A 22,983-nucleotide genomic window follows, 5' to 3' on the forward strand; every position below is an offset into this window, starting at 1 on the left:
GTTCTTCTCTGTTCTTCTCTGTTCTTCTCTGTTCTTCTCTGTTCTTCTCTGTTCTTCTCTGTTCTTCTCTGTTCTTCTGCTCTTCCGGTCTTCTGTTCTTCTGTCTTCTGTTCTTCTGTCTTCTGTTCTTCTGTCTTCTGTTCTCCTGTCTTCGGCTCTTCTACCTCCTCCGTCTTCTTCCCCCGAGCCTGCCCTCCTGCTCCTTCCTCATCCCCCTCCCTCACTCGCCTCCCCCTCTCTCACCCCTAGCTAACCCGTTCGCTATCTACCTCCCTCACTCCTCCTATCTTCCTATCTCTCTAGCTCCCTATCTCACTATCTAACTCCCCCACTCTCCACCTCCTCCTACCTACCTATCTGTCTATCTATCTATTTCCCTATCTATCGACTTCTCTATCTATTTTCTCTATCTATTTCTCTATCTCTCCCCCCCTCCCGCCACCCCCTCTACTACCTATCTCCCTATCCTCTCACTCTACCTCTCTCCCTCACCCACCTCTACAACCCCCCCTCCCCTATCTTCACAACCCTACTCCTATCTCTCTCCCTAATCTCCAAACCTCCTAACACTCACCCTCCTCCACCCTAAACCCCCTCCCCCAGCTCCTCTCACTCTACCTGTCCCCCCCCCCTCCCTCGCGCTTTCCCGCCGCGACCTCCTGCACGCCCCCGCCCCCCAGCTCCCATTCGCCCCCAGCTGACCCCTCCCCCCCCCCTCCTACCTCTTATGGCGGCCGCTGCGCGACCGCGCAGCGGGCGCGCGCAGCGGGCACGCCGCTGGCGCGCCGGAGGCGCGCCAGAGGCAAGCCCGTCTGCGCCCGTCCGCGCCTGGCCCGCGCCCAGCGCCACGACCCCTGGTCCCCAGCTCCCCCAAGCCCCGCTGATCCGCTACGACCCCACCACCCTCCACGCCCTCAACCCAGGGCGCTCCAAAACCTGCTTCCTAGCTCACCCCAAACGCACCCATGGACCCTTCGCCTGCAACTCCTGCAAACGCATCTTCCACCACGCAACTACCACGACCACAAGCCCACGCGCCATCAACCACCTCAAGTGCATCCTGGTCAACGCTCGTTCCGTCCACAAGCACGCCGTTGAACTTTGGGACCTCCTGGACTCCACAGCCCCGGACGTCGCCTTCATCACGGAGACATGGATGAACGCCTCCTCTGCTCCAGACATCGCTACCCGCCATCCCCGAAGGCTACAAGATCTCCAGAAAAGACCGCACCAACCAAGTAGGAGGAGGTGTTGCCATCATCTTCAAAGACTCCATCAGCGTCACCACCTCCACCGAAGACCCCCCCCTCGCCGCTGAACACCTGCATTTTCAGATTCGCACCGACCCAAGGACCACCCTCAGAGGATCCCTCGTCTACCGTCCTCCCGGACCTCGCGCCTCTTTCAGCGACGCCATCGCCGACTTCATCTCCCCGCACGCCCTCGCCTCACCGGACTACATCCTCCTAGGCGACCTCAACTTCCATCTGGAACAAAACAACGACCCCAACACCACCACCCTGCTCGACAACCTCGCCAACCTCGGCCTCAAACAACTGGTGAACACCGCCACCCACATCGCCGGACACACGCTCGACCCTATCTTCTCCGCCAGCAAACACGTCTTCTTCAGCCACACCTCTGCCCTACACTGGACCGACCACAGCTGCGTCCACTTCACATTCCGACGCGAGACCTCCCACCTCCGCACTCAACCCATCCCTCGTCGACAGTGGAACAAGATCCCTGAAGAGCAACTCTTCTCCGCTCTCGCCGCCAACCAACCCACCCTCACCACCGACCCCAACGACGCAGCTCTCAACCTCACAAACTGGATCTCCAACTGCGCTGACAACCTTGCTCCCCTCAAACGCACGCATCGACAGACCAACACCAAAAAACCTCTCTGGTTCTCTGACACCCTCAAAGAATCAAAGAAAACTTGTCGTGCCCTTGAGAAGGCCTGGCGCAAGGACCACACCGCTGACAACATGACCGCCCTCAAGAACGCTACACGCGAACACCACCACCTGATCCGCACTGCCAAAAGGAACTTTTTCACCGACAGACTAGACAAAAACAGCCACAACAGCAGAGAACTCTTCAGCATCGTCAAAGAGTTCTCCAACCCCAGCGCCAGCGCCAACGCCGTCACGCCCTCACAGGATTTGTGCGAATCCCTCGCCACTTTCTTCCATCGCAAGATCAGCGACCTCCACGACAGCTTCGGACACCAGACCCAACCATACACCACTGAACCCGCTTCCCCGGACATCACCCTCAACAACTGGACCCACATCAACACGGAAGAAACCAAATCCATCATGAACTCTATCCACTCCGGCGCCCCTTCGGACCCCTGCCCGCACTTCATCTTTAACAAAGCCGACGACATCATCGCCCCGCACCTCCAGACCGTCATCAACTCTTCTTTTTCTTCTGCTACCTTCCCCGAATGCTGGAAGCACGCTGAAGTCAACGCCCTACTAAAGAAACCTACGGCTGACCCAAGCGACCTGAAAAACTTCCGCCCCATCTCTCTTCTACCTTTCCCAGCCAAGGTAATAGAAAAGACCGTCAACAAACAGCTGACCACCTTCCTGGAAGACAACAACCTGCTCGACCCTTCACAAACCGGATTCCGAACCAACCACAGCACGGAAACCGCCCTCATCTCAGTCACAGACGACATCAGAACCCTGATGGACAACGGTGAAACAGTCGCCCTCATTCTCCTCGACCTCTCGGCTGCCTTTGACACCGTCTGTCACCGCACCCTAATCACCCGCCTACGCTCCACCGGGATCCAAGGCCAGGCCCTGGACTGGATCGCCTCCTTCCTCGCTAACCGCTCCCAAAGAGTTTACCTCCCTCCGTTTCGCTCAGAACCCACCAAGATCATCTGCGGCGTACCTCAAGGCTCATCGCTCAGCCCGACACTCTTCAATGTCTACATGAGCCCCCTCGCCAACATCGTACGCAAGCACGACATCATCATCACCTCCTACGCCGACGACACCCAACTTATACTCTCCCTCACCAAGGACCCCGCCAGCGCCAAGACCAACCTACAAGAGGGTATGAAGGACGTCGCAGATTGGATGAGGCTCAGCCGCCTAAAGCTGAACTCTGAAAAAACGGAAGTCCTCATCCTCGGCAACACCCCGTCCGCCTGGGACGACTCCTGGTGGCCCACGGCCCTCGGCACCGCACCGACCCCCGCAGACCACGCCCGCAACCTCGGCTTCATCTTGGACCCTCTTCTCACCATGACCAAGCAAGTCAACGCCGTGTCCTCCGCCTGCTTCCTCACTCTCCGCATGCTCCGCAAGATCTTCCGCTGGATCCCCGCCGACACCAGAAAAACCGTGACCCACGCCCTTGTCACGAGTCGCCTGGACTACGGCAACACCCTCTACGCCGGGACCACCGCCAAACTCCAAAACCGCCTGCAACGCATCCAAAACGCCTCGGCCCGCCTCATCCTCGACGTACCCCGCAACAGCCACATCTCCGCACACCTGAGACACCTGCATTGGCTCCCAGTCAGCAAAAGGATCACCTTCCGTCTTCTCACCCACGCACACAAAGCCCTCCACAACAAGGGACCGGAATACCTCAACAGACGCCTCAGCTTCTACGTCCCCACCCGCCCCCTCCGCTCCGCTGGCCTCGCACTTGCTGCCGTCCCTCGCACCCGCCGCTCCACGGCGGGTGGGAGATCTTTCTCCTTCCTGGCGGCCAAGACCTGGAACTCCCTCCCCACCAGCCTCAGGACCACCCAGGACCACTCCGCTTTCCGGAGACTCCTAAAGACTTGGCTGTTCGAGCAGCGATAACCCCCCCTTTCCCCCCTAGCGCCTTGAGACCCGCACGGGTGAGTAGCGCGCTTTATAAATGTTAATGATTTGATTTGATTTGATTTGGCACTGGGGGCGGGCTACAGATATGCCTGCTGAGTGCTGACAGGAGCCGCGGACAGCCCCTCTGCGCCTGTCGGACCTTCTTACTCAGCGGGAACTGAATAATTAGGTGGCGATGGCATGGCATGTCATCCATATTTTCAGGAAATATTAGCTGCGAGAGCAGCGTTTGTGAGTACACTCGTGTGCTGGAACACATGCAGCCGTATTACCGCGCATACAACATCCATGCACTGTCACAACCAACCAGCGCGCGTGTGCACACACACAGACACACTTCAGTTTTCTCTATTCAGGCTTGGGTTCCCAAATACTCCAGTTATATAATAAAAACAGACGCGCGCATATTACCACATGCAGTGTCATAGCCAGAAAACTCCCCTGTCCTGCGAACACGATCCCTAGTTTTGGTTGTAAGTAAACCAGTCACTAATTTAGCAAGTGGTCACCGCATAACATGGACCCCGAAGTCACTGCACGCGTTGTACTGTGGACACCTACATCTTGGTGCACGCACACCACAAGCACACAGATTCTTACCAGCATCACTGCTCAACACAGTCACGCATAAACCTCAGACATATCACTCACTTTCTTCTCGCAGACTCGTTTTCACTTTAAACACGGACATGACTGTCTTGAATTGCGTCGAGTGGCAATAGAGAGCTATGTAGGCGTTAACGTTGCGGCCCCCAATAGATCTGGAAGTAGGGTTGAGGAGTCCTTGATGGAGTTTAGATGGAGAAGTAACAATTACGAGGCCTGCTTTCGATTGCAGCTGTCTGGAGACAGGCAACTTCGCCTGTCAAAGCGCTGCTGATCATTGTTATAGGAGGGATGTGTTTACTATTCCTTCCTCACAGGTTGTTTAGAGTATCTTGTAGTTTTTAACAGTGGCACGCCTCTGGGGTGTAAGTGAAACGAGAATGCCACGGCTTTCCACGGGTTTCCTAACACATTGGTAAATAAAGAGCGGTTGTTTTTATAAAGCATAGTACACACATCTCAATGCATGTGTTTTAGCTGAATGGGGACAGCAATCAATGCACTTATGTCAAGTGATGTCCTAGCACCACTGACAGTCTTCCCCAAGCAATACCAATGTGTTCTAATGTGAACAGCTTTTAACAACCCTCAGTCCTCACCACATCCACACACAAAAATATTTACCAGTGAGCTGTGCCGCCTCGTGTCGTGGATAGTAACTGACAGGCGGCGCTATAAAAGTCCTGCCTTGCAGAGTGCTGATGGGCCTTTTCGGTATCTAGATATGGGTTCACCATTCCCGGGTCCCCCTCTGCGTGAATTCACTTTCCACAGACGTATCTGTCAGTAGAGCAGCTGGTGCAGTGACACTGCGGTCCAAGGTTCCTCAGGACCCGCTACACCCCAATTATAGATGGTTCTTGCTGCAAACCAGGGGTGAGGGGTCGTTGCTTGCATGAATGCAGGTTACCTCGTTGTTACTTGCGCTTCGCTTGTGTTTGTTGTCAGCAGAAGTAGGTTGGGTTTGTGGTTAGTGACGGGGCGAGCTCGCTGCGGGGAGGGGTGCCCGTGTATCAGCTGCTCTCTGCTCATTCTGCTTGCTTATTCCGTTCCTGCAGGCTGCGCAGGCTGCAGTGAGAGCGGTGCTTTCTCCGGGACGCCACCTCTAGCCCGGATGGGACCGGGTTAGCAATTCATCCTTGTGATTGCAGCTATTGCCACGACCTTGGGGCATCACTGCCCACTTTGCTTGCCTATTCGCCTTGGGCTTACGTTTTGGGTTAAATGCAGACTTGTTTCCCCCAACCTCGCTGATCACCGCCATAGTTGATGTTGTTGTGCAACGGAAACCCCTCTCCTGTCTACCCCCCCACGTAGCCTCCTTAGTGCTATTTAATCACCAACCCCGATCAATCGCCTTTGCCAAGCTCATCAGCAAGGGAACTCTCAGCACAGCGCCCGCCCCTGGCGCTCCCGGACTTCCAGCTGCGGACGGGGCTGATCCGAGAGACGCAGGTGAAGCAGGCGGCTGGTGACAGCAAAGGCTCCCTGTGTGCGCGATCGCATAGAAGACCGTAACTGACCCCGATCACTTGGGGGTTCCCCAGAGCGGACCAGCCTTACCTACCGCGGGATTCCCTTGAATGACGCAGGGAGTCAAGAGCCTCTGTCTCCGAGGAGCGCCGAGGACCCAGGCTGCCAACTTTCGCCAAGTCATGCCCTCTGCCGCGTACCTTTAAGGAAGGATTAAGAGTACAATCTTCGATGACTTCGGCTCCCAGCTCCAGCCCTATCGCAGCTGCTGCTTCTGTTGCGGAGACGTAGGGGTGCCCAGAACGGGCGGATGCCAACCACTGACGCTGTCCGGGAGGGCCACACGCAGCTCTAGCAGGTACTGTGAGACAACTTCCTGAGTATTCGCCCCTACTCACATACATACATGGCATTCTCTCAAACATACATGGCTATTAAGTTCAACCTTAAATACATGCGAAACTATTTCATATCTTCGTAAATTTACACCACAAACCCTAAAGGTGCTACATGATGTCTGCACAAATGCCCATTGTGGCGTGGGGCGGGTTTGCATGTTTGTGGACCAAAAAAGGGCATAGATTAGCGGAGGGCGTGGGGCAAGAGGAGAAATGACGAAAAGGAGGAAGGTTAGAGCAGTTTAAGTAAGGTAAGGATGACAAATGCCAGCCGAGGGTTGGACGCTTCTCCCACAGATGCTAAAAGCGCACACTGGAGCTCTTTCCGGCTCTTCTATTTTGATAACACGCTACGCAGGAGGCTGCAAGGTTTGGAACAATCCGCCTTCCTGTGTACATTTCACCAATCTTTTTATAGACAGAATAAAAAAAAAACTTGATCAAGAAGAATATACAGAGTTGGAAGGGTTCCACGCCACCTTTCAGGTAATATCAGGCTGGGACTTTCTAGCACCAGCCTAATGGAAGCGACTAATGCGGAGATGAATAACTCATCGCACCTTCACAGCGAGCGGACTCCCAAGCCCGCTCTCCACAGCATCACCCGCACCTGTTTGAAATACCAGTACCACACTCTCCTTCCGTTTTAGTAACAGACATGTTGAGATTAATATTAACTTTGAATCCAAGAACAATGGTGTTGAGTGTCTCTGGTCAGTAGGGAGTGCTATGCTGGAAACCTAAGTTAGATCCTGATACCACGCTCCAAGTAATGTCATCTTAATGATTTTGGATGCCCTGGGCAAGAAATCTTTTTGATGACTCCTGTTAGGGCTAATTTAGGGTTTCATTACCCATTTTAGATAATTCAGTCTCAGTGTTGCTTAACAATATTTAATTATACCTTAAAGGTTAATACCCCTGCCATATACTATAAGGATATTGCACGTCACAGAGGAGTTCCACAATAAGATATGGGAACAATGCTGAAGACCAAATTGCTTTGTAAGTGTATGGCACTCCGACGTGACTAGCAATATCCTTATGGATCACAGGGAGTACTTTATTCCTTATAACACCTGCTCACACCATCAACTTTCCCACAAACCACTTAAATCCTTTGTGCATAGTTCTTTCATACAAAAAAAAGTATGTTTGTGTGCATGAAAAACACAAATAGAGTATCTGGTGCAAAATTAACCACATCAAAAAAGCTGTTAGATATTTGTTGCAAAAATATATTACAATCAGGTAAATACAAGTCAGTTAAAAAACAATTCTAGCTTTTTCATAATTACCTAAGGAGTACAAAAATAAACATGTTGCCATAAACCTCAAATGTTGTCTTGTCACTACAGAGCTACAAAAAAGAGAGCAAAAGTAAGAAAAGCAGTGTTTCAGGTCGTTCCTTAAACATTTTAATTGTGCTCCATTACTGACCTGTCTTTTCCTTTAGATGTTGGCTCTAGGATTACAGTCGAGTTTTGATGTAATTTCTTTATAATGGTTGAGTGGGTGCATCACAAGTCGCCTATTATAAAGAAAGTTGAGATAGATTTTTATATGCAGCGATTGCAGAATCCCACGTGTTAAACACAAATATACAGAAGCGAGCTAGGGGGAAAGTTAACTTTTCCAGGGGCTCTTAGAAAGTGGGAGTCCTGAGCAATTGCCCACCTTGCCTGTGCCTTAAAAGGTTTCTGCCTCCAAGTCAATTCTGTGATATATTTTAAAATGTGAAATATCCACTGTTCTTTAAAAACCATTATTGGCAGTCGGATGCTTCTTTCTTTGTCCATGTTTGTGAAAGATCCCCAAGAGACCAGTCCCAGGTGTTACAAGCCACTGAGGGCTGTAAGCGACAGGGAGAACTGTAATTTGTTGTCTGCAAGTTCATTTTGTGTTAACGGTCCTAACCCTCACCTTGGCACTGATTTATCTTCCTGTCAATGGGAAATAGTACACTAACTCAATCAGTGGATCGACTTTTTTTCACAAGTACGCGCTGTTCAAGTCAGTTAGGCTTTTCATTTAATAGGAGAGCAAACACCTCATCCAGGCACAGTTATTGCTCTGTCCAATTTTACACTTTCGGGTTGGTTTGCCATTTATCTAGTTACAGTAAGAACATTTAACTTGTCACAAAAGATGGGGTCACGGTGACAAGACAACCCGAGCCGCGTGTCTTTAACATAGTTTTCTCTTATGTTCTTTTGTGGGAGCTCCCCTTTCCTGGCCTTGAGAACAGAATGCTGAGGCCGATGGCACCGGATTTAGGCGACAACTGAGGTCAAATTATGTGGTAGAGTTGACCAAACTGTGCAACAGAAAATTATTATTTGAAATAATACAGCATATTGATTGAGAGCATGACTGTAGCAACTTTTCATTTTAACACACACCATTAATGATATCCAAAGTTTCACTTCATTAGCACCAGAATCCGGCAACAGAAAGGATGACCAGCAACCTTGGTAAAGGGTCTGCCATTGCATGGTACCAACTGTGGTGATTTTTTAATGGCTTTTGTTCAGTTTCAGAAATATACATATATATTTTTTTACCATTTGCAAATTATAAAGAAGATTGCAGACTCTGTAGCAGGTGCGAACATCCATTCCTCTGTGGTAAATGCCACAGCTGCAGAATTGTATAATCCAACTATCTTGATTACAACCACACCTAACCGGATAGCACTCTTTAGGGCATTGATGAACCAGTTCTCACGATCTGGTTGATTTGCGGAAAGCACGGCTGGCCTGCTAGAGGGTAGCTTTGTGCAAAGTTCTACATTTTTTCTTCTGCGAACTTCTTGAGGTGATTTTCAAACTTTGTATCCTTTCTTAAAAGTTAAAATTAAATTGTGAAGGACAATAAGGTTTACAGAAACGGTCTCTACAAGAAGTCACTTTTAGTGGGAGTCTTCACCAGCAAGGTAAGATTTACACATTTTACAAAACGTAACAATTATCAAATGTGTGCAATGTGTACATTTTTCAAACATTTGCAGGCAGAGTTTCGCCCAGCCCGAGTGATACACTGGATAGCTTAATGGAGCAAAATTCGAAATTTACTTTAAGTTAAGGACCATGGTATCCAGAGAAAAGAAGGTCTAAAACAGATGACTATGGTTTACTAGACATCACAGTTGTTAAAGCAGAGCAATAACATACAAAGGAAAAGGACATGTTAGAAGCCTGTAACTAGAAATTGAGAACTCCAACCTTAAAATAGTTTTTTCTAGGTGTTCATGAAGGTGAGCATTGAAAACAATCCCCAAAACATTCTTTGTCAGAATTTTAGTCAGGTAATTCCCTGCAAAAAAGTTGATTTAGGACGTGATGTGCTTAACTAGTGAGATAGATTGGTCTCACTGAAGAGAGTTACCTCAGTTATCATTTGAAGGTGTTAAAGTTGCTCCGAATGAGATCAGTTGCTGAAAGTGCCTGAAATATCAGTAATGACCTTGGTCTACCTTTGGGATTTTGCGCAGTAACCTACTATATATGAAATTAGATACCGGTTGGATTTATGTAAAGCTTCATCTAAGTCCTGATTCTTCTTTGACTTCCCAGACTTAAAAACTCACAATAAAGGTTTTCTTCCTATTTATTCTAAGTTTAAAAAGTTGTATAGAACTGCCAACACGTATTCATTTATGAGTTTCTTATGCTCAATGTTCTGCAGGACACCAGCCAAAGGTCATTGCCTCTGCCCTGCCTCAGAATGGTGAGATGAAAGGAGAAGGGCTGGTTTGAACATTTTTACCAGGGCTTCTTTTGGTTCCCTAGTCTGGTCCTGCCTGCTAGTATCAAACCACCACAGTCTTTTCCCTAATAGTGGCTCTTAGTGAATCCGATTAATAAACAGGACATATTACTTTGTTGAACGTGACTTGGTGTGAAGTATTCCAGCAAACCTATTCTAGACCTACTCTTGCCTTGTTCTGGAATGTGTTCAACCCTGACATTGACTTCTGCAATTCCTTTCGTTTCAGAAAGTAGGCAGTACTTCTCAGTGATCTGGGTTGTGGCCACAAAACCAAGATCTATATAGTAGAACTTGGCTCCAACATTTGCGGAAGTTTCAAAACCTTTAAATGAACTGTCTGTAACATTCCTAAAAATGAATCACACTCTACTGGTGTGGGAATGTGAGCTTCACACACAATAGGTTTACCTAAAAAGCGGCAACCCCTAGTTGTTGAAGTCACACATCTCACTTTAAGACAGAAGAGGAAATTGCACAGCAGGATAACTGTGGCCTGCAAGGCCTCCTGGACCTGTTTCGTTCACACAACACACCCACAATCGCACCACATGTTTTGGTGAAGTATAACACAGCCCAATGTCATTTAGAATTATTTCTTATATATGTTTATATCACAACCATGTATTGCTGTTAGGACATGCATACTTTTCGGGAAACATCCCCAACCACGACTCATGAACAACAAAGTCGTGGACAACGAAAGCGGAACAACGCTTTTGTTAACCACAACGTCCTTGTTCGGTGCCTTAACCATGCATGCGCTAAACAACACACATGCGTGGTTAAGGCACAGAAGAAGGGAGTCAACTTACTCAGAGGATATGATCAGGTCAGTGGGGCTAGGTCTGATTTAGGGGCATGGGTGGGGGGATCGGGCCATTTTTAGTTTTAGGGGCGGGGGATTGCTTTAGTTTTTGGGGGTGGGGGTCTGGGTATTTTTAGTTTTTGGGCTGGGGGTCGGGGTAATTTAAGGGCGGGGGTTGGGGCATTTTTACTTTTAGGGGCGGGGTCGCTTTAGTTTTAGGGACGGGGTGGGGGTCGGGGTATTTTTAGTTTTTGGGGGTGGGGGCTCAGGGTAGTTTAGGGGCGGGGTGGGGGGTCAGGGTATTTTCAGTTTTTAGGGGCAGGGTGGGGGGTCGGGGTAGTTTAGGTTTTAGGGGGTGGGCGGTCGCAATAGTTTTAGGGTGGAGGTGGGGGTCGGGGTATTTTTAGTTTTGGAGGGTCGGGATAGTTTAGGGGCAGGAGTGGGGGGTCGGGGTATTTTTAGTTTTTAGGTGTGGGGGTTGGGATAGTTTTAGGGGCGGGGTTAGGGTAGTTTAGGTTTTAAGGGCTGTGGGGGAGCCTCAATAGTTTTAGGGGTGGGGGTCATATATTTTTAGTTTTTAGGGGCGGGGTGGGGGGCGGGGTTATTTAGGTTTTAGGGGGTGGGGGTCACGGTAGTTTTAGGGGTGGGGGTCGGGGTAATTTTAGTTTTTAGGGGTGGGGTTGGAGGGGTCAGGGTAGTTTAGGTTTTAGGGGTTGGGGGTCGCTGTATATTTAGGGGTTGGGGTAGGGGTGTCAGGGTATTTTTAGTTTTTAGGGGCAGGCTGCGGGGTCAGGGTAGTCTAGGTTTTAGGGGGGTGGGTGTAGCAGTAGTTTTAGGGGTGGAGGTGGGGGGGTCAGGGTATATTTAGTTTTTGGGGGTCGGGGTAGTTTAGGGGCGGGAGTGGGGGGTCAGGGAATTTTTAGTTTTTAGGGGTGGGGGGGTCGGGATAGTTTTAGGGGCAGGTTAGGGGTAGTTTAGGTTTTAGATGGGTTGGGGAGCCACAATAGTTTTAGGGGCAGGGGTGGGGGTCGGGATATTTTTAGTTTTTGGGGATGGGGGATCGGGGAAGTTTAGGGGTGGGGTGGGAGGTCAAGGTATTTTTAGTTTTTAGGGGCAGGGTGGGGGGTCGGGGTAGTATAGGTTTTAGGGGTGGGCGGTCGCAGCAGTTTTAGGGGTGGGGTGGGGGATTGGGGTATTTTTCGTTTTTAGGTGTGGGGTGTGGGCTCAGGGTAGTTTAGGTTTTAGGGGGTGGGGGTTGCAGTAGTTTTAGGGGTGGAGGTGGGGGGGCGGGGTATTTTTAGTTTTTGGGGGTCGGGGTAGTTTAGGGGCGGGAGTGGGGGGTCGGGGTATTTTTAGTTTTTAGGGGTGGGGTTGGGATAGTTTTAAGGGCAGGGGTCGGGTAGTTTAGGTTTTAGGGGGGTAGGAGAGCCGCAATAGTTTTAGGGGTGGGGGTCAGGATATTTTTAGTTTTTAGGGGCGGGGTGGGGGGTCGGGGTAGTTTAGGTTTTAGGGGTGGGGGTCACATTAGTTTTAGGGGTGGGGCTCGGGGTAGTTTTAGTTTTTGGGGGTGGGGTTGGGGGTCAGGGTAGTTTAGGTTTTAGGGGGTGGGGGTCGCTGTATATTTAAGGGTGGGGGTATCAGGGTATTTTTAATTTTTAGGGGCAGGGTGGGGGTTGGGGTATTTTTATTTTTTGGGGGGTGGAGGGTAGCAGTAGTTTTAGGGGCGGGGTAGTTTAAGTTTTAGGGGTGGGGTAGTGTTAGAATTGTTTTTAAGGGTGGGGGTGGGTGGTTGGGGTACATTTGTCTAACGGGTGGGGGGTTGGGGGGGGAGTCGCATGGTGGAACCACGCATGCCGTTCACACAGGCCTTCACTAGGAATGGCTTTACAATGAAAAATAGTTGTTAAGGCATTCGTAGTAAAGGCATTCATGGTAACAATGCGGTTGTTGTTCTGACCGCGTTGTTTAGGCACGCGTGGTTCCAGCATGCGTTGTTCCAACTACCATTCATACTTTTCAGAAGTCACTTTCCCTTAATATGACACAGAGCGTTAAATGCAGAAGAAAAGGGTTAGGACGGAACTTCAGATTGAGCAGAAAAAATAAAAAAATAAAAACTGAATGTGAGACCTGTAGCAAGATTTTGGGGGGAATAATGGACCGTTCTTTTATTGCCTACATGCATACACTCCCGTCATGACACAGCATGGCTAGTCTATGCAATGTATACATTTTAGAGATTATTTGACCTATTTAAGCAGTATGTTTTTGCTTCCAGTTCTCCCGTTCGACTTTAGGGAGGACAACCTGTTCAGATACCCATCTTACGTTGCAAGTGATAGATTGCAGAGATTTCATTTCTGCTTCAAGTTTTTTCAAGGCACTTCAGAGGGAGACAGCTAATGACGAAGTTGTATATTCGTTTAAAATTCTGGGGCGCATGCCATACATTGCATCAAGCTAGTGAGGAATCTTGCTAGCCCATGGCAGTGAGTCGCCCTCACTAACACTTTATGTGGACAAGCGTTGCCGGGACTTTCTGTAGCTGTGTTTGTAGGTGGAACTGTATTTTTGACGCCCCCGCCCCAATGAAGCCGCATATGACAGGAACAGAAGATGTGTGTTTTCTCTTACACCATGGTATTTGCGGCAAGAAGTAAACCTCACCATTCGTTTTGGAAGCAATGGCTCATCTGGGAAGTCAGCAGTTCACATAATGTTTTTCATGTTGTATATTTTATATTTGTTAACCATGTCAAACAGACCTGCTGCGAATAAGTTGCATTAAATGATTAATAAGATCTTACGAGCTGATGTTAACAAAATATTTGTCAATGTAGGTGAGACTTTTGGGCAGGGGACAACGAGTTGTGGTTGTACACAACAACAAATGTAGCAATGTACAATGTCTCAGTCTTATATTTTCAATTGTAATTTGTCACAACCATATCACTGTTACCCACATATCTTATACTGATAGCAAGCATGGGCAAATATACTAGGCATGGCTTGTTATAGGCGCATGCCCGTTGTTGTGTAAGGTGCCTGGTTGCAACAAAGGAAGACGCACAGAAAAGAGGATTTTAGTTTCCATACTGGAAGCCACGCTCTTAATGACAAAGGCCACCCCTCTTAGAAAGGATTCATAGTCACGGTTGTTAGGCCACGCCCATTTAAGAGACCCTCACTTTTTTCATCCCACCTAGAGGCATGTCAAGTAAAAATATACTATTTGCACTTACTAAAAAACATCCTTGACAACTTTTAATATTAGTTGTTTATTTATGCAGACCCAGTCCGAACGTGCAGTTTGTTGTGAATTAGGAGGGGAAAGTCCTGAAAAGATGGCGTAGGTTTTCATGTTTAATTGCTGTTGTCTAATAACTAATTACTGAAGTACAATACACATTGCACACTAAACCAATTACCATCAAAAGAGAGACCGAGAGTTAATGCAGCTTTTAGCAACGGAGGCAAGTGTGTGAAGCGACGTGTACTTAAAAGGAAGGTAATGGCTCATATTCCCCAAGAGGGACTGAAACAGTACAGGACAGGAGGAATTCCCTGTGCATTAAAATCACAAAGAACCGGATGTATCATTTAATGCAACATATCCCATCTGTGTGTGAACATAATGTCTGTTTTCAGCTAACTTTACATATTTCCGAAATGTAAGGTTCAAAGGTTCAGATATTTGGTTTCTTTTATATATATATATATATATATATATATATATATATATATATATATATATATATATGTGTAAAACACACACACACACACACACACTCACATCAAACTCAGTGGTAGTCGCCATTAGGTAGTTATAGGTAGCACTTAGTTTCTATAGAAAAAGCATTTTTTTACTTGCTTATGTCTTAGGCGCCGGTTGATAAATCCTCACAAAAGTTTCCTCAAAAATTTGACGTTCACTTTAGCTGCAGTCTGATACTTTCGGGTGATCTGTTCAGTGGGGGCCAAGAAAAAGAGGGGGTCCCAAAACGTGTTCTCATGTACATTCCCATAGGGTTTTGAACAGGACTACAGCCCATCCGCTTGACAGAATTACACCAAATGTATCAGAAATGTAGCTCTTGGTCCAGAAAGTGTGCTTTTTGTTATTTGATGTAAATCTGTTCAGTCGTTTTTGAGATAATAAAGAAAATTCAAATTTGTATATACAGGGACGTAAAGGCTCTGCGAACCCTCCTTATCTAATGCTGAGATCTGATTGGCTGCCAACACTTCAACAAGGAAGTGTTCGCAGCCATCCTGGGACTCGGCTTCAGTCACGTCCCTGAAAAAAAGATAAAATATAAGAAAAGGGGCATGACTAGGGACACTCTGACCCCTTAGCTCTGGTGCTGGGATCCCAAAGAGACCCCATCAGGGCAAAAAGCTTTTTTTTTCTCCAATTTTTCACTAGAGTCGAGTGGACCCCCACCCCCCCCCCGGGACCACCATCTCCCCAGGGCCAAATTATCACTAATAGGGGGACCTCATGGACCCCCGTGCATCAGGGATCACCACCTCCCTGGGGTTAACTTAAAGAAATAGGGGGCCTCCCAGACCCCTCTGGGCCACCACCTCCCCAAGGCCACATCATTAGTAATGTGAGGGCTGCTCAGACCCTCCCATGCCCTGGGGACCACTACCTCCCCGGGGCCAAAATCAGTTTTGAAAGTGAGTGGGGGGCTTCAGAGCCCCCCTCCAGAAGCACCACCTCCCCAGGGTAGGCCAGTGAAAACAAAAGAAGGGGGGCCCCCTTTGTGGAGCTAATAATGGCCCGGGGACCGTCAACCCCCAGGGCTGGCTCCTGCTATGTCCCAGGGTGCCGACCCCCTGGACATAGCTGTTTGCTCTGACTTGGCAGAGCTTTGACAACTCCCGCCAAGTCAGAGAAAACACAACTCTGCTCCCAGCAAGCATGAGCTGTCAAACAGCTCTTGCTTGCTGGGAGCAGAGTTTTCATCTGTTCCAGGCAGGGAGACAGACAAAAGGATTGCTCTCACAGACAGGCAGCTGCATGTTTAGCAGCTTCCTGACGGTGATAGCATTGCTGGCTCCTGCAGGGGGTGAAGAGCTGGCTGGGACCGCGGGGCATTCCTGCTTCCCCCGTGGTACCCAATGCTGCTGAGATGGTGCCCTAGGGGGTCCCAGGTGACATGGTAAGGCCCTGGTGGATGGGGTCCCTGGGCCCAAGATTGGCCCAGGGAGGGGGCCACGTTACCCCCCAATAATATGTAATATATTTTAAGGTGAGGCCCCGGAGGATCAGGTCCCTAGGACAAAAATCTGCCAGGGAGGCTGCAGGCCCCCCCAAAAAATATAGACTGAGGACATCCACACCAAACTAAGAAGCACTTAGGTTGATATAGGTAAGAGGAATGACCCTAGTTTGGTGAAGATGAACATATTTGCAGTCTTGTTGGCCTGTCTATAGGAGGATTTATGTTATCACAGAATTTTAGAGAAAGATGCACAAGTCACTATCACATTGCCAAATGCACACAAGGTCAATGGAGACATTTCCTTATGTTCCACAACACATCTGTACTGAGAATACACACCGAACATTTACCCAGGAAGTCAGAAAGAACACCACTTGTGTAAATATTTTGTGCAAAACTTTGGGCTCATGTTGGATAAAAGTGCAGGTGAAGTTCCTTTGTGGCTGAGTCACTCCCACAGTTATTAACACACCCACACAGACACCCACTCACAGATGCACTCAGATACTAATGCGCCCACTCACAGACCCACTCAGACACTCATGCACACAGTAATAGACCCACTCAGACTCTGACCACCCACTCAGACACTGATGCACCCACTCACAGACCCACACATTCTCACACTCACTCACAGAGACATTCTCACACCCACTCCCATACCCAGAGACTCCCACTCATACATACTGTCACACCCAGACAGACTGTTTCACACCCACTCTATTACCCACATATACCCTCTCACACCCACTCTCACACCAAGACAGAGACTGTTACACCAACTCTGACTTCCAGAGACACCATCTCACAGCTATTCTCACACCCAGAGAGACAGGCCCTGTGGGCGACTCCATGCAGAGCATGGGGTTGGGTGGTTAGAGGGGTTGGCCGCAGGGCTTGGCTGCAGGACTGGCCCTGCAGCCAACTCCTGCCAAGCACAGCCGGAGTCCATGCGTGGGGTTGAGTGGTTATAGGGTGTTGGCTATTTGGCCTGACTGCAGTCCAGTCCTTGGGGCCAACCACCCAACACACACACAGCCTTTGGACATGTGAGGCGGTTCTTGGATTAACATATAGGGGGTTATTCCAACGTTGGAGGAGGTGGTAATCCGTCCCAAATGTGACGGATTTACCACCAGCCGTATTACGAGTTCCATAGGATATAATGGACTTGTAATATGGCTGGTGGTATATCCGTCACTTTACCTTCACTTTTGGGACGGATTACCACTTCCTCCAAAGTTGGAATAACCCCCATAGTAATTAGAATTACTTTACATTAAAAAATTATAGAAATTAATTTGAAAAACCAAAGGTTACAGGGACTTTATAATCAGGTTACTCGCACAAAACCTTAGAAATTCAGCAGTCATAGTTAGAGTTATCTCAAGTAACTATAACTCATGCCCTCACCATGCCCTGCTATTGACCCCAGATATTACAGCGTTGATTACAACTTTTACAGCGTCATTAAATATATCAATAAAACATTAGCAGTCAAATTATTGAAGAAAAAACTGTGCGTGGCGGGGACATGAGTTTAGTTACCTTAGGGCGCGAGTTATAGTTATTACCGATTACAAGTGACACCCTGAGGGTCATCTGAGGAATGGAGAATTACCAGAGAATTGCTAATTAATTATCTATTTCCTCTGGTAATTCTTCATTTCCTTCATTTTCCTCCTGAGATTTCTCTTGCATGCACCAGATGAAATCTTAGTGAGAAAAACATTGTGTCCATGATAAATGCTTGGTTTTTGTAAATTGAATGGGGCCAATAATCAGATTTACTTTCCCCACCAGAAATAAAAACAATTTGTAATCAGACCTTATATATGTATAAAGAAAGATTTCTTCAAGGACATTCCAAGAGGATATTAAATGAAACTTTTCATCTAATGGGCAATCTATTCTACAACTCTACCTGTTCTCAAATAATTTCTCCTGTTTTAGTTCTCTAAGTCTTCTGTGAGGTTTCATAGTAGCACAATTTCTCTATGCATCCTATAAAGTGGGCTGTCTTTCATTTATTATTTGTTCAGTGTCTGGAAGACATACTGCAGTAGGAAGTAAAGATTATGGGCCAGATGTATCACACAATTTACTATTCACAAATGGCCCACTGGGCCATTAGTGTCTAGTAAAATGCATTTTGGCATGGACCAAAGGCAAAATGTAAGTCAGTAACTTGTTACTGACTTCAATTTTGCTTTGGCGATTCACTATTAGTAAGGGGCATGTAAAGGGTGTCTCTTCCTAATGATGAGTTGCACTGGTATGTCTGAATGTTTGGGAACCGGGAATACTGTAGCAAAATATTTATTCTTTACTGACTCCTTGAAGGAGGTGGTAACCCATTCGCACAAGGGAAGGGTCCTCAGGGGAATGGGGGCCCCAACATTTCTTCAGTGCAGGCATTGGTCCCACTGACCACAGCCCACTCTAAAAAAATGAAAAGAAAAACTAATAATTTTTATTTTTGAAATGCATCCTGTTTTCCTTTAAGGAAGGTTGGCTACATTTGAAAAAACTGCTTTTTTTAAAAAGTGGTCACAGACATGGTCGTCTCTTGATCTCAGCAGGCCATCATACCTGTGAGTGCCCGCCATTCCCATAGGTCACAAAATGCGACCTGCTTCATGAATAAAAATGAGGCAGGTCCTTTGCGATCTATTTTGGAATCACAAAAATGTCTCAGACACTGTTGTACATCAGTGTTTGCGACTGGTGAATCCCAAACCCTGAGGGTCGTTCATCTGGCCCATAGACCCTTAAGAGTGAATTCCAAGGGAACAACCTTCTGTACCCAAATAGAATCTTTAATGCTAGCAACATAAATTTAGTCAGAGTCTGCTGAAGTCCCTGCCTGCTGACGTGGGAGTGACTGCATTCCTAGGAATATAAAAACTTGGAGAGACACATGAAGTAGAGACATCCCTCAGGGTCTTGAGTGAATAATGAGAAGAAGGAGATTGACGGTGTTACATGAACATTGTGAAGGATTCATGTAAACTGGAAAATCAAAACACAGATTATTTGGTGCAGAACACTCACATTTCATTGATGAGATGATGGCAGAGGACATATTTTCTGAGCACACAAGAGTCTTGGTTGCTGTCAGATAGTGTGTTCTATCTTGGAGTGTGCTCTGCTTGCGTTCCAGATAATACATTATTAAGATGATGTACTTCCCCAATAAAACTTTTAAAAGTGGATGTTCTCAAAACCTAAAATAAAGGAATACAGTATCTTACAGTGTGAAAAATCATGTTCCGCCTAGTTGGTCAAAACACTGGAAATCTAGGTCAAGTTTTTACTTCAGTTTCTATAGGGAAGGTCTCCTTCATAACTAAAGCTCCATATGTTAGAGCAAGTTATGCATCTATTTTAGTTAGGACAAACTCTGCTGCCTAACTGACTCAACTGGAAAATGCCAGTCAACTTGAACCTATACTGACAAGACATGTAGAGTCATGATGACACATAACTCTAATTAGATTAGAAAAATATTTGGTTTGGTGTTGTGATGCCAAGATAGTAAATATGTGATTAGTGGTGTTACAGTGAAAAACCCCTTTGACAGGATGTGGGCCCTAAACCCTTGGGTAGATAGAGTTTAAGAACTGTTGGTTTGGCAGAGGGAGCTGTCTGGGTCTGTCATATGTTCTGTCAGATGTTCTCTCAGCTTCATGTGCCTTTATCCTTTCAAATATGTACAGCTGCTTTATTTTGCACCCCACATTTTTCTTCTATAGAAGACAATTTACTTTTCATTCTGGTCACAAAGAATTTGTTAACCTGAAATCTTACAGGACTATATCAGTTACTGGAGTCGGTGGAATTTTTTGGGTGTAGCCAGGGGCATTTGGACACTTTGGGGGGTCCTTATGAACATGGCAGGATTCTCCGCTGTGTTCATGCTGGCGGTCTAAACACAGACCGCCAGCCCGTAGAAGACAAACAGTGTTTCCGCCAGCCGACTCAGTGGAATGCTGGGCCACGACATTGCCGATGGCTCCACATGGAGCTGTCGTCAATGCAGTAGTGCGGCGGGTGGAGACACACCCATCGGGCATATCACTGCCCGTAAATCGGTCAGTGACCTACACGATGGGCCTGTGCACGGGGGCCTCGGAGTACCCTTTCCACCAGGCTAAGGCTGGAGGAAAAAGGGTTCTTTATCCGGCGCTGCCCTGTCGGATAGAGAAATCCACCATCATCAGGCTGCCTGTCGGTGGTAGCCTGGCGGTGGCAGAGGGCCACCTGTGACGGTCTTCCTTTGTTTATAATATGGCTGTCCAGACCGCCATGCCGGTGACGGTGATTTCCGCCACCACCGGCATGGTGGTCTGGACCGCCAAGTTCATAATGAGCCCCTTGGTGTTCACAGCTGTTTGATGACCATTTTTGTATATCTATATATTTAAGAGCTGACATATTTCCTTCTACCTGTATTCTTTGTAAAATCACTGCAAAGTTAAATAGAGTATGCCAGCAATTTTCTGTATCTTATCTAGAGGTAATCTTAAAAGAGGCCCTTAGGAATTTGTTCTTTTAAGGCTTAGCATTCTATGAATTGAGTCAACAATTAGGACAAAGAAACTGGCAGCTTATCAAAAAAGTGTAAGTTGCACATGAAGACAAGAGAGAAGTTTACGAGCAAAAAGTGCAAACAAGGAGTACGAAGGGTAACACATATATATGACTTAAAAGGTGAAGCAAAAAATACAATTAGAATTAGGGCCTGATTTCGTGGACAGGTTTCTCTGTCACAATGGTGACAGATATTTTATCAGCTGAAATCAAATTCCTGTTATAGCCTATGGGATTTATATTCCATCAGATGGGATATCCATCACTGTTGTGACATCAGTCAAGTTCTAAATCAGGTCCTTAGTGTTCTATTTGCAAAACCTCATTTAAATATCCTTTATATTTTGACTTAGTGTGTCAGAAAAGTCTCATGTCCATTCTATCAGTAATTTTTAAGGCCAACACCTAAGAATCTCGAGTGAATAAATTCCAACCGTCCTGACAGAGCTCCCAGGGCTAAGCAAATTAGTAAGGCCCACACAAAGGTTTAACTCAGCAGTAATGAGGGAGATGAGGCAGTATGCCAGACAGTAATGTTCCAGCTCAGACAACTTAGGGATAATGACTATTGTTGTCATGTCAAGTTCCGCTGGGAAGGCCCCATTCATGTAGAGGGTGAACAAGTGAGAAGAAAGGAAATCTCAGAATTTTATGGTATTACTCTAATGGGAGGTCAACGGTGTCTTCTGAGAGTTCATCCCAAGCATTGCTTCTTAAATATCCTTTACACTGAGGAGTGTGTCCAAGGTTGGCTGGACACCTTGGAGAGTGTAGGGAAAGGGATAGCTGAAAGTAGAGGTTGGCGGCATTCACAGGGTGGCTTTAGATGGTGGACATAAAGATCACTGTAATAGTCAATAAAGTCTGTGGCTACTTCACTGGATTGGGTAATGGTGTGGCCTGCCGAGTCCTGGTTTGCTGGGATAACCCCCTTGTGTCAAGTCTCTCCAGCATTGCCGGGCCTCATCAAGAGCAGTCTGGCGGATGAAGATTCTGTCAGTATTGAGTTAGCTGTGGAGGTTGTCCATCTCCCCCTCTGAGCACAGTCATTCTAATTGTAGAATTTCAGCTGTAATACGCTGTAGTCTGACTTGCTCTTGGAGGCATGTGAATCCCTTTCCCACACTTCTCATGGTGGCTTTACTATCCACCCGTAGCATGCCAGGGAAAGTCGTGATGCCTAGGTCTGTATCAATAGAATTATAGTTCAATGGAGAGGAACTTTGTGGAGGGACATTTAAGAGCTAGCACATGGTGAAACACCGGATTTGTCATCGTCCCAGGTCCTGCAACCCATAGCAGAGAGCTAGTGGGGAGTAATGTGAGATGCCTCTTGGAAGGATATCAACAGTGTGGATTTGGAGGGCATTGGATACTGGGAGTGGAATAAGGTCAATGCGGGAAAGGGATTTATGTGCTACAGAGGTGTCAGTGGATTCCCTTCCCTTGGGTGCCAGGCTCTCCAGACATCATAGAGGCCCAGAATGTCCATTTACCCTGTGAGTTGTTTGGCTTTCTGGCACCATGGGGAATGCAGAGGTGTCTGTGTCAGGATTGGGAGAGGCACTAAAATCATCCTGAATAACGTAGTGCTCTGAGGGAAGGACAGAATAGTAGACACCAGCTTGAGGTTGTATATAAGCACTTAAGGAGTTATAGTGTGTGCGTTCAAGGGGGCCCTCTATGCCAAAAAATCTGACCTGGGTGCACAGAAATTGACAGTCACCGTCAGGAGGAAGTTTTTCTAGAGAGGTGTGACTGCCTCTTTAGAGTGTCATGCGAATCCTGAGTGGAATACATGGTCATAGACACAGCTTTGCAGAAAGGTGCATGTGAAGCTCAGCAAGTAGGGTTTTGCAACAGGAGGACACATGGGTGGAGACGTCTGGTGTGGAACAGGACTGCTGTCCTTTTAACCAGGTCCAGTAGTCCATTCGCATTCCACAGCATAAGGGAAAAGAACATCCTAGGGAATACTAGGGGAGGCCACTGGAGCAATGAGTTAGGCAAGTTCACACGTGTAGCAGACTTGGGAATTCAGTATAGTGTCGAATGTCCATCAAGTGACTCATGTGGAGGCCAAAAGTGTCTAAGACATGCATGGAACCTGGAATAACAACAACATACCAAACATCTCATCCCCCAACAAACTCCCTCCCCACACCTTATCCCCAGAAGCATCTGTTGCCCCAAAACTTCCAACACAACCAACCCTGGATATAAAAGTTAGAAGGCATTAGAGG

General features: G+C 47.4%; 1 protein-coding gene across 1 annotated transcript in view; it reads left to right on the forward strand.

Moving 5' to 3' along the window:
- The first annotated feature begins 5,512 nt into the window (after positions 1-5,512).
- The window catches only part of NPY2R (neuropeptide Y receptor Y2), a 152,722-nt gene continuing 135,251 nt past the window's right edge, over positions 5,513-22,983 (forward strand). Inside the window, exon 1 of the mRNA XM_069243046.1 lies at positions 5,513-6,300. The gene's annotated coding sequence lies outside the window, so the exon portion shown is untranslated. The remainder of the gene's footprint in view (positions 6,301-22,983) is intronic.

The sequence above is a fragment of the Pleurodeles waltl genome, chromosome 1_2 (genome assembly GCF_031143425.1).
Source record: "Pleurodeles waltl isolate 20211129_DDA chromosome 1_2, aPleWal1.hap1.20221129, whole genome shotgun sequence".
Classification (NCBI taxonomy): Eukaryota; Metazoa; Chordata; class Amphibia; order Caudata; family Salamandridae; genus Pleurodeles; species Pleurodeles waltl.